The 21,136-nt window shown below is 38.7% G+C and overlaps 1 long non-coding RNA gene across 1 annotated transcript in view; it reads right to left on the bottom strand.

The window, feature by feature from the left end:
• LOC146651121 (uncharacterized) overlaps positions 1–16,296 on the bottom strand; it is a 47,946-nt gene extending 31,650 nt beyond the window's left edge. Inside the window, exons 1-2 of the long non-coding RNA XR_014908016.1 lie at positions 16,231–16,296; positions 14,090–14,212 (exon numbers count right to left, since the gene is read on the bottom strand). This is a non-coding gene — a long non-coding RNA (uncharacterized LOC146651121). The remainder of the gene's footprint in view (positions 1–14,089; positions 14,213–16,230) is intronic.
• Positions 16,297–21,136: the final 4,840 nt, after the last annotated feature.

The raw sequence follows: 21,136 nt of genomic DNA, 5'->3' as shown, positions 1-21,136 counted from the left end.
TTAAAGGTGCAATCTGTGGAGTCATAATTTCCACTGCTCTGTGCCTATTCATCATTTCAGCCTTTAAGTAAGATGCCTGTACTAAAAATTCTAAACCAGTATTGTGAAACTTACTGCGCTGCAAATCATTCCTTATTAGACTCAGACTGGATTTAGGAAGGGTTTAAATTATCATATTGGTTTACCTTTTATTATTATGCATAGGTTGCTTTTAAGAGTGCATGAAGTTGAAAGTAAGTGAACAGCTAACGACCACTGCTGTTTGATTCCAGCTTCGTGCTACTGTTTCTGTTCCTGCACAAGGCATTCAAAAAATTACTTCCAGATCTTCGCTTAACTTAACAACACAGAAATACATCTCACTAACCTCCCTCTAAGAGCACCTTTATCTGGGCTATAATCCTGGCTGTAATGTGCCCTCGTTAGGAAAGCACTGCTGGCCCACACCAGTAGTAACACAGGGAAGGCCTCAGGCACCACTGGAATTAATTACAGACAAAAGCGATGGTGTTTGCAATTGTCATGCCAAATTTATCACTAGCCACTTAATGTGCCTCATCTGAACTGATCCACACTAGCTGAATTGCCCCAGGGCATCTATTCTTCATCTTCCAGGGGTGAGGTGGTGGTAGAGACCGTGTCTGTGTGTGTGTGTGTGTGTGTGTGTGTGTGTGTGTGTGTGTGTGTGTGTGTGTGTGTGTGTGTGTGTGCAGGGCAGTCTGCATCTGCTGGGGGCCTGCCTAAATCCTATGCTGGAGGCGGTGTGTGCTAACAATGCCCCCAGCAAATACAACATGTAGAAGTGTATAACAAATGTCAACACCCCCTAACCAGCCCCTCATTCTCTACCCACCTAGCTATGTCTCCAGAGGGAGGTTCAAAGCCAGTCTTGACATCTTTAATTCTGTAATTTTTGTGGTGATAATCCTTGATGTGCTTGGATGTGCTGTCTGCAGTCATTTGCTCCCCACCAAAGTACATCTTTACACAGGCTTGTGGTGCACAAAAAAATACTGTCGATTAATAAAAGATTAAATCTGTGTGTGTTTTGTCAAAAAGTGCATGAAAAAAAAAAACATTTTAGAGAAATAAGAAGACAACTAACAAATGTTTTCTGTTCAGCTTTCAGTCTATAAAATTTGATAAATTTCAACTGCGTTTGATGCAAAGTCATCACATCTTTTGTGTCAGTGCGTTGGTTTACTAAAAAACTCTTTACATTTGAGAAGCTGGAAGACATGATATTTTTGGTATTTTTACTTACTAATTACTAAATTATAAAAAGTAGATAAAGTTAAACATTTAATCTCTGTGTGGATGCTGAAAATTGTCACTGTAACTTAGGCTTATTAGAAAGTCAAACTGTTAAACTGTTAAGTTAAACCTCTGTCTCCTGTTCAGTGAAAAATTTTACAATGAATCCTGTGAAAATCTCAGCAGTAAACTACAGCGTTATTATTATTATTTTTTTTATCATTTAACTGCTTTCTTTAATCTTGTCATTTAGGTGGTTGCTTATATCAAAAGCACAAAGACTGTCCCAAAAGCGTACTTACACATAAGCCACCATTATCTTTCTGCTTGTGCAGCTGAAAACCTAATACCTTAGTTCAATAATAATGCAGAGGGGACAGCTCATTGGTAGCCCAGTGGTACAACAGAATAATGGCTCCAAAGGAGTGCTGCCTCTCTAAAACAAATATGCAGGTGCTTCGGTTCAACTTGAAAAAATACACAAAAATATTGTATCCACAAGTGCATAATGCCTCATCAACACAAATCGGTTATCAATTAAAGCAAAAACCATCTCATTATATTAATGAATGGCCTCAGCTAGTAATAGCCTGTCTTATTGATGTTTGAACAAGGTAAGCACAAACCCCCTTACACAGCACCGGGATCCACAGCATCAGCAGCTGAGAGGAGATTTGCAAGGATGAAGAAAACAACAGGAAAAAAAAAAAGAAAAAAAAAAAAAAAGAAACGCAAAGAGGAATTGAAGGGCACAACAGGGTGCTCTCAGAGGGACTGCATTTATTCCAGCAATTGTCATGCAAGCCTTGTTGTAAGTAATAATGTGGCCTTTAATGACGGAATGATGGACCTGCCAAACACTGCCTCTGCTATATACTGTCTGCATGTCCCCGCTGTCCGCTTCTCACATACCCATCTGGGACATATTAGCATATCCTCGTCAATTCACAGCCCGCTTTAACATAATCCATATTTGTTGGGTAAAGTCCAACAGCAAGCCTCCCATACAGCGGTCATAGGATGCTATGACACACTTCAGGAGCCCGGCCCACATAAAGCATGCTTGGGCAGCTAAGCAATTCAGAAATGCAAAATAGTAGGGCACACCATCCCCTGCCTTGTACCGAGAGGGACAAATCCCTTTTGGCCAGACATCTCCAGACTGTTACCTTGGTATTCCTCCACAACAGTACTTCTGATTTTTATTCTAAGTGTTCAGGAAAAAGGAGAAAAAGAACAAAAAGCAGCCTGCTGTCATGGCTGGCAGTGAGTGTGTAGAATACATTGGGTTGCTGAGGCATGTCAAAGTAAGTATGCTTCACCTATCAGAGAATAATGCCATATTTTGATACACATTTGCTTGGTAAATATTCTTATTTTTACTCTTTATAAAATGGATTTGACTGCAGAAAAGCACAGTTTAAAAAAACCTCCAAATAATCTGTAAAATAAATGTATTTAATTACATTTCTCTAGCAAGACCCTCAGCTTCTGCAATCGTGATATAGAACATTACTATATATAAGCATGCATATTAATGAATACATACCTGAGTGATAAATAATATAAGCAGTGTGAGACAAATGCAGTTGCAGTGCATTAGGTCACAGTAATGCCTATTATTTTTGGATCCATGGAGAAATAATTTACTTAGTGGCTCATCTCTTAGGAGCACAATAATCTTTATTGCTGAGAAGAAAAACACTTCTCAGAAGACCTGAAATTTATGTAAACACTGATTTTACTGAGTGAAGTCAGGAAATGGGTTTAAGCAAATGTAAACTTCAATTTTAATCAATACACCAGTCCAATCATGCTTTAAAATAAAATAAAAAGTAAAAGAGAAACTGAATAACATGTATTGTTTACTAATAATATATTCAACTGATGTAGTTCTTTGAAGTTCTCTGCAGTAAAGACATTCAGTAGTATTCCTTCACCCACTTGAAAGCAATACCTGTCATGAACCATCATCACAAAAGCCTTCTGAGATATAATCTCAGAGAACTTTTAACCCAAGAATTTCAAACCTTCCTGTCAAAGAGAAAGCAGAGATCTTGGGATCATGACACTCAGTCAGCAGCAGTCACACAGCTCTGGGCCGGGTGCTTCTCAAGTGCTGGACTATGTAGCAGCCAGCAGAGCCAGAGACTGAGTTTCACAAGTCCAGAGGAATCCTCTTAATGTACTGCAACAAACATGAAAGCTATGTTCATATAATCCAGTAATATCCATTTGTAATTAAGGAATTGTCATTTTAGTAATTATTAAGCAAGGATTCAATTCAAGTCCAAACATCTAGGCTTGCGGTGTCCTTTTTTATACCAAAAGAAATCTACCACCACTGTTTGGAGGTAAACAGAGTGGAGCAAATTGTAAACATCACGAAAGCTATAAATATTTCAGCCGTGTCAGTTGTCAGACCCACCTAGTGTTCAGGCCCGAGACATCTAGTTATGGCTGAATTCAAACTGAGGTTGACTTATGATAATAAGATTCATTCACAGCACGATCTGCTGTATGTATACAGGATGCCCCCTTCATTTCATTAAGCTGAAACTTCCTCAACTTAGTGAAAGGAAGGATGCAGTTTCATTCTGTCTGTACAAGCATTTTTTAAAAGGGGATATCTGCTATGCATGGCTTCAGTGTGAAAAATTACATGAACCAAACAATATTCCCCTTAAATCAAAGACCATTTTTATTTGTGTTCCAGAGAGGTCAGCAAGGGTTCCTAAGATTCACTCGCACCCCCACTACGGCTGCGAGTGGGACGCTTCTCTAAGGGATGTCATGCTGCATGTCATCAGCCTGGTTAAATTGCACTGCCAGTGGGTAAGCAGCAGGGGTCACATGAGGCTCAGTGTGGACTGCAACATGTAACGCATGGCAGACCACAGTCTGAAGACTGGCCTGTAATGACTCCAAAACATCCCGATAAAGATTGAGGGGCAGCTGTTTTCATCTAAAGTATCTCGTCTCACACACACAAACACATGCACACTCACACACACAATGAAGGAAAGCACTGTAGTAAAACATTAAAATGACTATAAGGTTTTGCTTGTTTGCCCTGAAGAAATCAATATATCAATACTGCATCAATAGAATCCATATATAATAGAGTAGTTGTTTAGGGGGTCGTCTGCAAGATAATTCTCATTTTAGGAATGATTATACAATCCAATATATCAAGCTAAAAGAAAAATGTTTGTTTCAGGGGTGAGCCCGAGCATTTGCCCTTGTAAACACAAAGCCCACATGTGACTGGGAGAGGCCTCAGTTGGGCAGACAGCAGAGGGAGTTAACAAAGCTAATTAGGAGAGGCTGACATGTTAAAGTGAGCTGCGGCTCGGGAGTCAGCTCTATCACATATGTTTCCTTTGTGGCGGGTGAAGTGGCTCCTTTGTTTGTGAATTGATGGCGTTTCGCTCTGCCGTCCCTTTGGGTAGAGGCACTGACCTGCGGAGGCCCCGACAGTGTGAAGAGGCTCTTTCTCTATCTCCCCAACGCCTCCTGCTCCAGCTGTCCCACTCCCTCCCCAAACCTAAACCTTCCCAGAACCGTGGACTCACAGAGAGATGGGCAACACCTGTAAAGGAGTGAATACCCCCTCCGCCCAGGCACCTCAAAGCAGCCTGCCCACCTGCTACTGAGCTCTCTGGGCCCTGGAGCTTAAACGCTCATTTTGTGCCTCTCAGCACGGGACTTATTGATATAAATAGCTGTGCACAAAGTGCACACTCTGTTTTCTCTTGGTCTGATGCAGTAGGTGTGTATGTGATTATACTCAATGGCAGCCTCTTTCAGGTGGGGATGAAATATGAGCAGTCTGGACACTTGGTAAATGACAATCTCTGTTAAATTCACTGAAAATGATTATTGTACAATTGACATGTATCGAAATGGACAGCATGATTTGGGCCCCCGTCTTAAACAAGGATTCAATATCTAATATGTAGACACAATATGCTCTGTAATAAACCTTACAGATACTGCAATAGATTTAATGATGACCTTACCATTTGTCTTTATAAAGCCTGTCCTTCCTCACTGGTGAATCATAAGGTTTGTCCTTGAACAACACACTTTATGGTTACAATGAAAAAAGCATTAAGTCTATATACTGCAAGTCTTCCATTTGTTATTCTGTGCTAATTGTAGTTTAACATACACCAGGCTATTTACTATGAAGTGTTATGAGGGATGCTTGTGTGTGGATCAAACAGAAACAACAAAAGGGAACTAAACACACTGTATAGCATGTCAAAACCTGGCCATTAAAGTGTTAACTTGCCCTATAAGCCCACAAAGTTTGAAAAAAGTCAATCTCTTTCATTCACCTAAGCCAGCATGGCAACAGATTAATCCTCACCCATTAAGATGACAAGACAATTTGTGGAGTAGTTGAGTGTAAATAAATATGTTGAGGAGGAGATAATACATTAGGCTGCTGACCGGGCTATTCCATTACGGCAGCACATTTGTTTCCCTACACGGAGGAAGCCATTCAGCGGATAGCGTCTTTTCTTCATGAGGTGAAAGTGGAATCTTGCCTCTGAGAGGAAAATAAGGACATCAGGACTCCCCAACATTAACTTTCATCACAAAAGTCATCTCATCCACCAGCGATAGAGGCTCTCTCAGGCTTGCTCATAAAAAGGAAAAGATATAATACACAGCCTTCAGTTTAAGAGGTAACAATAGTTTTGTCTCCATTAGATGCGATAAAACAACAGCAGTGAGAAGTGCATCTGGTGCCTCCCCATTTCAGAGACATGACTGTAAAACACTACCTGCCACTGATGCTCCAGCATCACAAATGGTAAAATGGTAAATGGCCTGCATTTGTATAGCGCTTTTCTAGTCCCTAAGGACCCCAAAGCGCTTCACACTACATTCAGTCATTCACCCATTCACACACACATTCACACACACAAAACAATGCTAGAAACTTTTTTAGTTGTTTTATATGCATGTTTAGATTTACAGGCTTCTTTACGATTCCAGGTGGTAGTTCTGCTGGAAGACAAGAGGCAGTACAAGCCAAGTGGCTGCATTGATTTCGCAGTAATTGATCTGATGGTTCCTTGTGATAATTGACAATTATCCCTGATTACCAGACAGGGGCTTAAAATCAGTCTAAGAAAATGACCGGCATTATGGGATGTTGTACAATGGCTGAACAAAGATAAATCAATACACCTCAGAAACTGCTTACAAAACAAGACAAAAGAGAGTTACAATGGACCCCATGCTGCAATCCCTCATGATATACTACTACATATACACAGTGCTACACATAAAGTAATAAAAAAATAAAGGGAGACTAAAATTAACACAATAGTTGTGTAAGTGCATAAAAAAAGCTGTTAATAACTGTCCACACGCACACATGCGAACGTGCATCTGTCTACACGTTTACATGTGTATGCGTGCGTGCGTGCGTGCGTGCTTGCATACATGTGTGTGTCCATAAAAAGCATGCATCAGTGTGTAGCTACATGTCTATATTTCTCTGTTACTATGTGTCTGACCTCGGTTGATTGGTCCTCTTGATTCAACCAGACAGATGCAACTCATTGCAGCTTAATAAATATAGGGGCCCAAGGGATCTGCGCTAAACAGTTCTATTAAGTTGGAAACATGTCAGCCAATATAAAAGCAGCCTGACCCCGGGAAAGGTCAACAGTGACACGCATGTTTACTCAGGAAAACAACCCGAGGCTGGAAGGTCTTGTTTTATCGGATGTCTTCAAAAGAGAGAGAGAAAGCGAGCACGTCTGGCTGGCCAATTGTTAGTTTTACGTGATTTTGGATCTTTGAACCCACAGAGGAAAGGGCTGTGTTGTCACTGAGCTGTCCTGTACACACATAAGGCAACATGCATGCAGCATAGATAGATAGATAGATAGATAGATAGATAGATAGATAGATAGATAGATAGATAGATAGATAGATAGATAGATAGATAGATAGATAGATAGATAGATAGATAGATAGATAGATAGATAGATAGATAGATAGATAGATAGAACAATAAATCCTGCCACTCAAGAAAAGCAGAGGTGAGAGACCCACTTCCTGTCTCAAATAATCTGCCTCCACAATGTTTAATCAGCACATCAAAACATTGAGGGAGAGGAATTTCCGTGCTTGGTGAGCATATTAGGGATGCAGTCGCAGCGTTAACTAGCATTGATGAACTGTTTGCTTATGCAGTAATAATTAACTTCCATTACATTACTTTGTGTGATTACTTTCTTAATTGCCTGAATTATGCATCAATTTAATATCTAATAACCAGTCTTAGACATTAGACACCGTTCAGACACATTGCTTATAGTTTCCCAGCTTTAATTAAACACACTAGAATAAATGAAACCGTGTAGGATGGATGTCTTGCAGTGATTTCCTGGGTGCTTAAATATGCTATTTATTATAAAAGCATATACAATTCACTTTCTCCTCAGGAAAGCAAACCACAAGATGCCAATTATAGAATGAAAGTTGCTTTGCCATGGCTTTTTGAGGATCTAGACTAATAAATTTGTTGAGTGGGACTCATTGTGTATTATGCAAATACAACACTGTGCCAATTTTTAAGTTTCAAATCTGCAGAGCAAAAACATGTCCTCAAAGATGATTTTAATTATATAGCAGAATGGTCTCCTGTTTTGCATTGTTATTGTCCCACAGTAAGGAACCAGTTAACTGGAACAATAAATGAGAGTGTACACTGATATTCAAATTATTTTTTATATCATTTAAATGCAACATATCTCACACATACTCTTTGCATGAAATATGGCCATGTGCTTACTGGCTGAAGCTACAAATAGATGACCTAATCAGGAATATAAAAACACTATAAAGGTATTACAGACAGAGAGCAGCATAGGAAAGCTATTTTCCACAGAAAAGCCTTTCACTCGCCTTGTCTCTTCCAATGCAGCAGAAAAATAAACATTTTAGAATTAGGTCATCTTTCTCAATTGAACCTTCATGTTATCAGATCTAAATTTGATTTACAGGTACTGCATGTCATATGAGCTAAATCTAATTAAAAAGCCAGCCCATGGAAGCACCACGTCATTCAGTGAATTGATATTAACTTTTAGTCCCCTTGCATCATCATTTTAGCCTCACTAGAAAAGTGACATATCCACTTAAAAAGAAAAATGAATCCAATTTTCCTCATCAGCAGTAGTTTGGTAAACATTCATATAACAGTAAAAGCCACACTAGCCGCATCTTTCTTTTAAAACCCTTTAAAATTATAAGACTTAAAAACCACACTTTACATGAATTATTGTAAATTATATGATGGTAAATCAACGCAAAAGTCACTAGGTGGTAAGAAAAAAAAATCACCTATGGCTAAACTAGAAATCTATTTAGCTGATCTGAACTGATGCAAATCCTTGTGACTGGTGTTAGGTCTGGCAGCATCGTTAGTCTGCCTTTTAAATGATTTCCAGAGCTGGTGAGCTGCTGGCAATGCAAGGTTAGACAGAAAATGATGGCAGCACGCGGATGCTTCACAGACCTCATGATAGTTTCCGTCTGTCATTATTTACGTCTGACTAGTCGCGTCATGTCAGCTACCTAGAGAGACACTTTTAATGTGAACCCCCCTTCGTTCTCCTATTGCTCTTCACAAGCAGTGTAGTATACCATTATTTCTTTGCTTCAGTACCTTTAGGTGAAGCTCGCCCTCCCATCAGCCAGAATCAAAGACAGATCCCCTGCTTGATATTGTACATGCCCGTGTTTTTACAGAGCTGGCGCAGAAGCTACACAACTACCACAGTGAGGAAGGCAATTCTGTATCTCATTTGACTAATTAAATAAAACGGGGGAAAAACACGGGGTGATATGGAGTTTGGGGATTTAAAGCTTGGATGTGGAAAGATTTTGGTGGGCACATCACATCTGCAGCAACAGTTCCATAATAAATATCTAAAATGATTTATAGCTACCTTTATGCAGTACTGCTGCATAATCTACAGTTATTAGCTAACATAGTATCTTCTCCTGAGCAGCAGAGTGCATCATAGGATGCTATGAGCCGTTGGGACTAATCAATTAATGAAACACTGAAAGCAAAGGCAAAAGTATTATCGTATGAGGTCTCTTTCACGACATACAAATATTATCTCAAAACAGTTACCCTCAAGCTCGATACAATGGCCATTTATCACAGCAGTAGCCATGAATCAAGTCACGCAGTAAAATCGATCATTGATTCACCTTATTCCCTTGTTTTTCCATCTGAGCCACATAATGATCATTAAACTGACCACAGCATGTCCAAAAAATGGATTTATAATACTCTGAGCACAGCTTGAAACATCACAAGAGTGGTATCCTGAGGAAAAGTTGACACAGATACAGAATAGAAAAAATAATATTAATTTGCAGTTTCTTATGGCTACGCAACTTCTTCCTGCAACTTTATGTGCGGCACACTTGTGCTGTGGAACTATCTACTATAGGACCAAGACCTCTTGGCCAGAGTCCATCTCTACGCTTTGTGCACGTGATCCCAGCCTAGATGAGCATGCTTTAATGGGGCTGCTTAGCCCCATCATGACCCAATGAGTGCCGGCTGTGGAGTGGATGTGCTTGGTGTATGTGTGTGTGTTCCCAGCAGGGAGACAGTGCCTTATGAAGGTCAAAACTGCAGTAGTCTGGGGCTCTCTAAGTGAACCCTGGAGAGGATAACAAGCCACATCTAACACTTTCTCTTTGTGCTCTCACAGCCACTGATTCACCTGAGAATAGTAGAAGCTAAAAGATAACACACAGAAAAGCAAAATTCTCGGGACTCGGGATGCTAAGAAAAACATTTTCAATTACTACGCAGAATTATTGTCTCAACCCAGGAATAAAATGTATCAGTCTTGACCCAAAATGAGAAAAGCTGTGTTTTGCAAAACAATTCCTGTGTAGACTGTATATAAAAATTAAATAAATAACAAATACCGTTCGCCTCAAGGGAATTTCAGTTTAACCACAACGTGTGACAGTATTGCCCTGTGTTATGGCCACCTAATGGACAATGTAGCATTAATTCAGCTTCAGATGAACAGGCAGGACAGCAGAATCAAAAATGAGGAGGGGGGCCCTAGGTGTATGAATTATGCATATTACATTACCATAACACTACAATACACCATGCGACAAAACAATGCGGTGAAAATTGGGCTTCGACTGAGATATTGAGCAATTTCCTACATGGTTCTTACCTACCTTCGAAGTGGAATTGTATTAAGCTTCCTCAATAACAGCAAAACCCATATGAGATTTGTATGTTCACATCTAGGCCAGTGAACAAAACACTCTGTAAACAAGTCAGGGATAATTGAAAAGAAAGTCTCCTGACTGCTTTCCCTGGGACCTATCATTCAGGTAGATGGGAATTTGGTTAAATGGCAGGAGAGAAATTACTTCTTTCATTGATTTTCCTTTAGACTTCAAAGACAGATAAATGAAATGGAGCAATTTATTTTATCAGGCCCTGAAATGGTATTCAAGAAAAACATGTCAGAAACTATTATTTGCAATCATGTTGCTCTTATTAATCCTGAGGAAAAATGGATAAATGAAAACGCACAAAGGGATTTACTGGGCTACAACACGTTTTCAGTCTGTATTAGGCCGTAAACAGTGTTGAGAAACACGTGCAGTCACGCAGAGTAAATGAAGGGAAAATTTTTTTTAACAAAGTTCTTACATAAACATCACAGGAGAATTGGTTTCTGAGATCATTGTAAGTGGAAAAAATTATTTAAGTGGCATGCCACTGAGATTAAGATTTTTTGTTTGGAAGACATCCCACTACACACCCAACGCTAAGCATTTTAAACCATGTTTAAGTTTTTTATCAATGTCATTTAATTACAGTGTAGTCCTTAAAAACAAACAAACAAAAAAAACTACAAGTCCGATAATATAACGCTGAGCCTCCATCACTGATTTGTAGATGAACCCTGTAAAGGAGACAGCCTTAAGCTGTACCACACACTTGCAGTGTGCTGTGTAAAACAGTATGTGGTATTGGTAACTGCTTCTGTTCAAGCCTTGTAATCATTACCTGGCATCTTATTGCCTCTGTGGCTTTTAAAGCTCTTGTCTCACGCCCAGAAAACAGGGAGTTATAGCTGATCTTTTATTAAAACTTTAGGAGAGCGTCCCTCTCTGGAGGGGGGCGGAGGAGGAGTGGGACAAATTAGTGTTGACAGTAGACACTTAAAGCAGGAAAATCACGGGCCCACTGGGAGGCAGGAGCCACATGGGGCTCCCCGCCTGTGTAAAGAACACTCCAGATTTCACTTGAGATGCAGTCGCCTTTTAACAGGGCAGGGGGAATGTCAACAGACTCTCTTGAATGAACCAATAAAGCCACTAAAAGCAGAGGATTAACCAGCTGATATCAGGGACAGCGGTTTGTTTTGAATGCCGCTCCTTCTCTGTGGAGCATGGCCTGAAACACGCTGGGCGGAACATTTCCTTTGCCAAGCATGCGATTACACTGCCAAAATTGTGTAGTTAATTGTGCTAATACTTGATTGTGGTCACGCCAGATTTAACCACGTAATTTTACTGACATTACCGCTGCTTATTCGGAGCATAAAAATATAACTTTGCATTCATTTTTACGTGACACAAACTAAATTTCTTCTTTTTTCTTGACCTTAATTTTTGATACAAAAAGCACTCATTTCCAGATCAAATCCTTTGCATTATAGACACTCTATTGTTGCTTTTACTGCCCATTCATCAGAAAGCACGGCTTCTGGTAAGTGTGGCTACACAACATGAAACAGTAATTACAAGACATCAGGGGCTTTCAATCTCCTCTTAATTTCCCAACAGCTGTGACGAAAAGCCCTTAGTCCAATTAATGTGTCAAAATATCACCAAACAATGTCATGACCCTCTCACAACCCCCTAAGCATCAAATAAAGAAAAAAAAAACACGAGTTAAATTTGATTTGTTCGAACTACAGTGACAGCGTTTTCATTTTTGTAAAACGAGTCAAGGTTGCTGCTGCTTTTGGTGACGTGTAACAGCTGCAGGTCACTAAGGCAGGTATGGGAGGGTTTAGACACATTTAATTTCAAAATATCTTGGCAAGTAAAATGTTTTAATGTTAGGGCCTGTTCAGGCTAAGAGAGTAACAGGTTGGGCCTTTGTGAAATTTGTTTAGACAAAACTTCATTTGCAGTTAAACTGTTTATTTAATTAAAATGTAAAAGCAAAAGTTGTTACCTAATATTGTGTCTTCTTTTTAAGTAAATGTAATTATTTAAATGATTTGTGATATTATTATTATAGATTTTTCAAATTAAATTAATTCACTCTGAATTAATTCACAGTTTCTAAACTACAGAAGTCTGTAATGCACAAGTACTTGTCAACACACAATCTTGTGTCTGTTCTTCTATGCGTTATGTGGCAATGTTTGCATGTTGATTACTATCTAATGAAAAAAATGTTGAGGAAATGTTTTTTTACTCTGCAGATGATGTAAAGTATCAAAGTATCAGTGCCTGTTAAGGTCTCGAAGGTCACAATGGCCCAACATAAAGTGCCTTTTTTTTTGTCAACGTAAAATCTACAATTCGAGTTATGGAAAAATGTTGGCTAAATTACGATTAGTATTTCTGAGCACTGATACTGGAGACTTTCTTCCTAATGTCAAGCCAGGCACAGTAAGATGAATTTAGGCATTTGCAATGTGCAACTGATTTATTATGGAGAAGGTGAGGGTAAAACATTGAGGGATTTCCCTTTAATCAGATCTCTTAGGAGTCTATGTACTAGACCAATACCCCAATGAGTTTGCTTTTAAAAAGCTCCGAATAGATTGGTTGCATGCTGCCACAGTCTTAGCCTCAATCAGAGGGAGTTGAGGAGGATTTTGTTAAATCTAAGAGCCTTTTACATCTCTGGAAAGTTCATTTCTCTTCATCTATTAACTCTGAATAAAAACCTACCATCATTTATGCATTTGTCCATTTAGGAATCCTCAAGCTCGTGAGCTGCAGATCTGAGGCCAAATTTTGAGCTTACGGATGACCAATCAAAGAGTTGCATGCCTCAGAGCTGAACCACAAATGGATCCTTCACAGCATTGTAAATCAGGACCTCAAAGAGTATTATTTAGCCTCAAGCAAAGAGTGGTGGTTTATCAGATGGTGCCTGAGTCTAGGATAAAAACCTCCCCATAAATCTGGGTACCTTTTATGTGCTCATGGAGACTGGCTGGCTCATTCTGAGTTTAAAGCTTTCAAGAATGCAGAGGTAAGCATGGCATTCATGTCAAAGAGCTAAAACCTTTGCATTCATGATTTAGTGTATGGAGTCAATATACAGGTTCAATAAGCACTGTCAGTAGGTGCTACACTATATCCAACTCTGTGCTAGATGTAAGTTATCACGATTGCGGCGCCCCGGAAGGTAATTTTCAGAACATTTTATTTCGTTATCTGATTTATTGAAGCTCAGACATGGCATTGCCAAGCCCCAGATGATAAATCAAACGTGCAGCGGCTGCCTCTGATAACTCAATAAGCACCTGGACTCCTCCTAACATGTCACACCTGCACTTCTACATATACCAGTTTCATTCTCGAGCCTCACTGGGGGGGCTTAATACACCTGCCTAGTGCATTTCAGCAGTCTAGCAGCTGGGAGAGAAACATCATGCATGCTTAATTAGGAGGATCGAGGAACCATGGGAGGAGGCAATTTTTTTATGCATCTTATATATACTCTTAACAATTTGAAGTGCAATGGGGAGCATTTTGCTGGAATGACACTCACCCTCCCTTGTTGAGAAAAGAGGCACTGCAAATCAATAGAAAGTTGTTTTCATGGATCGTCTTTATCCTGGGATGAATGATTTCTATCTTGATTGGAGTGGTATCATCCAAGATGACAATGCTCCTATACACAGGACATAGGGGGTTACCAAATGATTTAAGAACAATGAGAATAAAATTTTGGGGCTGTTGTGATCTCTGTCCAACTGATCACCTGTAGAGGACCAGCGTGTTAGGCATTGCACCTCACCACATAATGGAATAACAGTTGGACTATTCATGTTTCTTCCCACAAGCAAAGCTCAAACGACTTGTAGCATCAATGCTATGGCACAAGGAAAGTGCTCTGGTAACACATTTGCCTACAAACTTAAAACAATGTTTTTTCCTTATTTTTTGTCCTTTTGTATGTAGTATTCCTCTCTCAATCGCCACCTTTTCCACTATTATTTTAAACAACCATGAAGGATTTAAAGCATATTCATATTTTGTGTATTCAATTTTATTCACACTGCAGAGTATTAAAAAGACTTAATTTAATGAGCACATTTGAGCATATTTAAAAAGAGAATACCAAGGGGAGACTTTGTTGATCGATACTATTGCATATTTTCTGGCCAATCAATTTGGTGCCTGCTTAGGAGCCATTACCAAGAGTAATGAATAGGGGGTATTTATTAAATTTCATGGAGACTTTTCCAATGTCATATATGGGGAAAAGCCTGCTCAATGGATAGATTGTTCACTCTTTGAGTGTCAACAAGCCAAAATTGACTTTCAAATCCTCCAGCTGAATAATAGGAACTATAAGAATTGTTTTTATTTCCTGTAGTTTATATAGTGCTGTTTTTGAAGCACTTATTCCAATAAAATTTAAGAATTCACAGCCATATTTGTGCTGATCTGCACAGAGTTGATAAGTTAGAAAAGGTGAAAATAGAGGAGATTCAGTATACAAAGGTTGTTTATCTGTTCTGAATTCAAGATACGAACATATCCTTGAGCTGAGATTTTATGCCCTGTGGAATATCACTTGCTGTAGTTGTGTCTGTGGCAACATGCACAGAGGTAGTAATATCTAAGAAGCCATTTCAGACAGGTGAAATTTCCAAATGAATTTTTAGTGTTTTACAAGGACAATCTTCTGCTTTAAGAGTACTGCTGTTGCAGAATGACTCTCATCAACACTTCACAAGCTATGTGTTTATCGCAGACTTACAATCATACACCCAAATCTGATGTGGGCTCCAGCATTGCTACAAATGCTACAAACCCTATAAGGGACTGAGGAGGGAAGATGCAGTATGATAACTCAGAATGTCCTGCTGTAATTATGGTATTCATGAAAAGATGAAAGTGAGTGCAGACTAAATCTCTAGCTGCAGGCAAAATCAACAGCTTGGCATTACTCCGTGACCCCTGCCTATCTTGAGGATACAGCAAACATACCAAAACTTTGCAGCTTTTTTTCATCAGTCAAGAGTGAGGGAATGAAGTGCATCGATTGCTTGTGATTATTAACTAGACTGAGATAAGCCCTCTCCTTATTATGCAGATTACTGAGGCTCCCCGCTCCAGCATATTGTACAGATGCAAGGGAGCAGCTGCTCTTACAGATGGTGGGTACACGGATCTATCATTATGCCTCCATTGTCTCCACTTCAATTGTTTGGGGGACAACAGAACTGCATCAAAGAGGAATCCGACTGCAATGAATTAAGAAAGAGAAACGAAAACCATCAAGTAAATTTATACACCCGAGGCCGTGGAATGGAGAGGAGCGTAAAGCTGAAGCTATTTCATATATACAACCATGGAGTCACCCAGTCATGTATACTGTACCCAAATCTGTTGGATGCAGCACTGTGCACCAAACATATGTTGTTTTTAGCAACAAACAGACATTCATTTAGGAGTCAGATATTAATTCAAATATGAAAAAAAAACTACAGCTAAGCAAATAAAAAAATCATTGAACTTAAATGTTCAGAAATTGAAACAAAAAATATGTAAACCCCCTCTTTGGAGTAATTTCAAGTAACTACTCAAATAAAAAAAAATTTAAAAAAAATCAGATTATGCACTTTCATTTAGCACACAAGCAATAACTGATCCCAGTTATTTTTAGATCTATGAACTCACCCCACAAAGGCCACCGCAGTGAAGGGAGAATATGCAGACAACATCAGTTTTGCCCTTAAGGGGAACCTCTGGTTGTCCATTTGACTCTCCACACCTCCTGCTGTGTGCTGCTCAGATCAGGACACTGGTACCTCCTCTGATCCAACATGACATTACACTGGAGGGAATTACATGCTCAGATTATACAGGAGAAGGTCACACCGAGTTGTAGATGATGACAGCAGTCACACTATTTTGCAGTTAGCGACGGGTAATATTACTTTAAACATTAATGCAGTGACATTAACCCTGGCACAAAACAGGGTTCCAAATCTTGTCAAGGAGGCTGGTAATTTAAGGTTGGATAAAAATGTCCCTGACATATAAAGAATTTACACCCTTAAGCGTAAGTAATTACAACCTTTTCCCTTACACATCCAGCAACCACAATGGGTGACAAAGATAAAGCGTAGGATAATGCAGGCTCATAGTGAATGTCCAACACAACAGGAGCATATGAATGAAAAGCTATTTCAAACTAAGAAGTACAATAGGTATACTAAAATCAATAGATTGAACTAATCATGGTGCTTTTGATTTTTGAATATGGATTGGTTGAAGAAGAAGGTAACTGAATAACTGATATATTAAAGCGATAAATGTTGTACTGAATAGTCCACTCTTTCAACTAGAGTATAACATAGCATTATACATAATTTTCTGCCAGTACATTATCTATTTTTTAAACTGAAGTTTATGGGAGTTTCTACAAAATTTTAAAATTCCATGCATAACAAATGCATAAAAATATAAGTAAAAATAAATAAATAACACAGAAAGTGATTTCATTGTAAAGCAGTACATTGAAACTGATTTTAACAGATTGCTATTTATTTTCACTGTAGCAGACTTACAAGAGAAAACAATAAAATCCATATGATTACTGTATTTCTTCTTTGTTGGTTGTCATTTAATTCCAATATTAAGCTTCGATCTTTGATCTTTATTGGTTTTGATTCCATAATTCTCATAACAGCTGCTATTGAATACAAAGACAGGCTTAAACTATAAGCACAAAATTCCCGCTACCATCCATATATTACAGTAATATGCAGTTTAATTCCCATAAGATAGAGATAACGTACTCCTCCTTATGGGAATTAATTATTTGCTTCAGATAGAAAATCAATTCCTTAGCAGAATATATTAAATTTTCAATATCCCAGAGAAGCTGCTCTCAGTATCATTTAATAAATTCCACCTTAGCAACTTACTGCCTGTTTATTCAATATTAAAGCAGAATTCATCCTTCTAACAGTAAAATTCATGCAAATATAATATGTGTGTGAGTAAAAACACAGTGTATAGGAAAATATGCAGATATATCCCAGGAGGTCAAAAAGCTAACATTAATTCCTTAACTTGAATCTGCTATATTCCAATAAATAACAGTTTTCCTTTCTTGGGTCATGTGTCATGGGTGGATTGAGCTCCTGTCAGAGCACAAAGCTCCCCACACAAGTCCACGCTGCCTCGTCTGTTGTTAGGACCCGGTCCACATGGGGCCAAATTTGATTGGAAAGCCCAGAGGGAGGAGTTCCACCAGTCACAGGGGCATTGTTAGCGCCTCCAAAATGGCCAGAGAAGAATGACTGATTATGCAACCACAGCCAGGGTTACTAATAGGAATTCTATTTGAATTTCTAACATAACAGATGTTTGCTGGGCACCTCCATGGAGTGTGCATACACAGTTATGCTAATTCACCAGTGTTTCCCTTCAAGTTAGCTCAGAGTCATTAGAGCACACAGCTAGCTTGGATCCTTCTGTCAAAATAATAATTGGCCATTATTGATATTAATTAACATTTTTGCTCTCTATGTCCTTTTTGACCCACTATCTGTTAGTAAATCCAGTTACCGAGCCCTATTAGGGCAACAAAATCCACGGGACTCTATAGTCGGTGTGAGTTATTTATCAGAAACAGAACATAAAGCCAATTAGGAATGGGTGCAGACAGTTGTCTTCATTCTCCACTGACTACTTCTTGATCTCCATTATAAACTGCTAATAGAGCAGATACTGGTTAACAAAAGGGGGGAGAAGGGTAGGTTACCATTTCTCACTCCCACCCCAATGACAGGTGAAAAGCACCAATTACAGTATTTTTGCTTGATGAGGCTACGCCATCAGCTGTTTTCTTTCCTTTTTTTCCTGTAGTTGAGGGGCACATGGTGCACCTTTCTCTGTTCTGCTGGTCAGCAGGGTTAATTGGCCCAAAACTTGAATATTACTGCAGGCCATTAAAGTGTTGATGGTTTGTCCTCCAAAAGTCATAGCTTTTGGTCTCTGTGCTATTATGACACAACGAGCAGGAGAAACGCTTTATAGGCTCAGATCAAGAAATCCTAATAGGTGTATATTGACTGGTTTATTTTCCACAAAGGGGTTGGTGGCTGCAAGAAAATATATCAAAAAGGCTATCAACAATGGTTGGGTCTTTTGTGTGGAATCAATAGTGAGCCATAGACGAGCTGAGTTTTCACAGTTCTCTCTCGTCATTTAAAAAGACTGTAGACTACATGATGGAAGGACTCACACGACTTTTTTAACATAGTATTCACACTAGACAGCAGGTTATTGTTACTCTAACGTGATGCTTGGGAACTATTCGTTTAGTATTGTACAACAAAAGGACTTAGTAGCATGAAAGATCATTAGTTGGTGTTGATGCAGGTAGTGTAACATAACCTATGTGAATTAAAACTAATGTTCCTGCTCCCTGAATCCAGATGCTGCCATAGTAGCTGCAGGTTTATGACAAGAGGTATTGCGGTCCCTTAAATGAGCAGTATTTAATAGCCTGGATTCAAGTGTAAAGGCTTTCTCCCTAGTGCATTACTCCGAGAACCTAATTACAAGTTTCATCATCAATCATGAGCATTATTTATTCAGTGAAATGAATTTCTAATTAATAACTGATGAGCATTATGGCCTCAAAGACTGTAAAGTAATTAATTATAGTTGGCAACAGGGAATGTCCCTGTAAAGGACTATCTGGTGCACAGTCACAGCACAGCAGTGCCAACAGGCTAATGTCCACAAAGAAGATGCACTGATTTTTTTTCTATCCCTTATTGAGATACTTACAGTCATGAATGTTGTCTCAGGCTGTCATACAATTGGTAATCTAATAAAAAAAGTGACATTAAAATTTTGTTGCCTCCCTTCTATCATCCTCATAGATGGTTTTGGCTTCCATTTGCTTTAACTGTTAAGAAAATACAGAAGATTTTTGTTTCACAGAGTCAAAAGTAAATGGACAAAATAATAAAGATTAAATTTAAACACTGATGTAAATCTTTTGCCATCAGTGGCTGCCTGACGTTGGGAACCCATGAAATCTTCTTGTTGGGGGCTCTTTGCTAGGCCTTTACTTTTTGTGGATTTTTGTGGATCTTTCTTCAGTTTTGTATTCAGTAAAAAAACAAAAAAACAAACTCGTGCTCAGATTGGCCATTGAAGAACATTCCCCTTCTTTCCATAAATAACCTCTAGGGTTGCTTTGCTGTGTGTGGTTTTTTAGGGTTTTTTGGGGGGCTATCCCATCTGTCAAAGGGCTAACACAGCGAGACAGAGAACCATTTGCATTCACACCTACTGGCTGTTTAGAGTCACCAATTAACCTGATCACACTAACTGCATGTTTCTGGACCGTGTGGGATGCTGGAGTACCCAGAGAGAACCCACACAGACACGGGGAGAACATGCAAACGCCACACTGAAGGGCCTTGGCCAGATGGTGGATTCAAACCCAAGATCTTCTTGCTAGAGGCTATAGTGCTGACCACTGTGCTGCTAACATATCCAAATACTGTTTTTTACATTTTTTTTTCTAAAAATAACATTAAAAACCAAAACAAAAAGCAGTTTGGGGGGGCAGGGGTGTTACAAATCATTTCTGCACTTGTGCATCCAACCTTTCAAAAGACAATGCACAATTGGGCTAGGCATTCAAATATTGACTAAATATTTTGTCAATTTTTTTAATCTCTTATCTTTGCCTCTTATTACTTTTCATCATGTTTGAAATATTAGTATTCTCTTCTTCTTTCTTTTTTTACACAATTATTTTTGGGTAAATTTTACCAAGAACTAACTGCATTTTGTGATTACCAGACCAAATCTAAATTGAAATACCAACCAGTCTATGAAGTGTACAAATTTAAAAACATCCATAACAATAAGAATGACAGAGCAGATAGAGATAATATACATAATACTGTTTCTATTGTATGTATTTACTATTAATATTAGCTCATAACAATGAAAATTAATATTCCCCCTTTGTCATAAACTGATAGCTAATCAGCTGTTATTTGCTCAAAAGGTTTTGAAGTTTTTATGACTGTTTTAAAGAAAGGTCACAGTTGAGGAGATAACATTCACAAGAAAAAGAAGACACAACCGCTTTTGAAAAGAGAAACATGATTACATGAAAGCATGTTTGTGGAATACTATGGGTCGTGAGAAAAGATTCAGCACTGATTCCATTAGCTTGACCTCCTTCAAGAGGGTTTTACAAAGTGGATCACCTAGTGCCAAATGACCACACTCACTTCAGACAGAAATATATAAATAATTGCAGTACACGGTTTAACTTGTTCAAGCAAATGCAAGTCTCTCTTTTGAGGTGAATTATGTGCATATAATAAACCCTGTGTACTGGTACACAGCAAAATCTCCAGTGTTAAATTAACACTGGAGAGTGTCTATATGGGTCCACACCTCTGAGTGTTAAATACAACAGTGCTGATTTTCTAATATTTCTAACATTTTGAGTTATTTTCCAGTGTTAGAAAATCAGCACTGCTCAGTGTTAGCCATTGTTAATCTTCAAAACTGACTAGGTTACTTTTAAACATAT

This window comes from Rhamphochromis longiceps, linkage group LG16, assembly GCF_057381845.1.
Source record: "Rhamphochromis longiceps isolate RC_006_pf linkage group LG16, R_longiceps_female_GT1.1, whole genome shotgun sequence".
In the NCBI taxonomy this organism is placed as follows: domain Eukaryota; kingdom Metazoa; phylum Chordata; class Actinopteri; order Cichliformes; family Cichlidae; genus Rhamphochromis; species Rhamphochromis longiceps.
The sequence above is the reverse complement of the archived record's forward strand: the minus strand, read 5'-3'. Positions and strand labels throughout refer to the sequence as shown.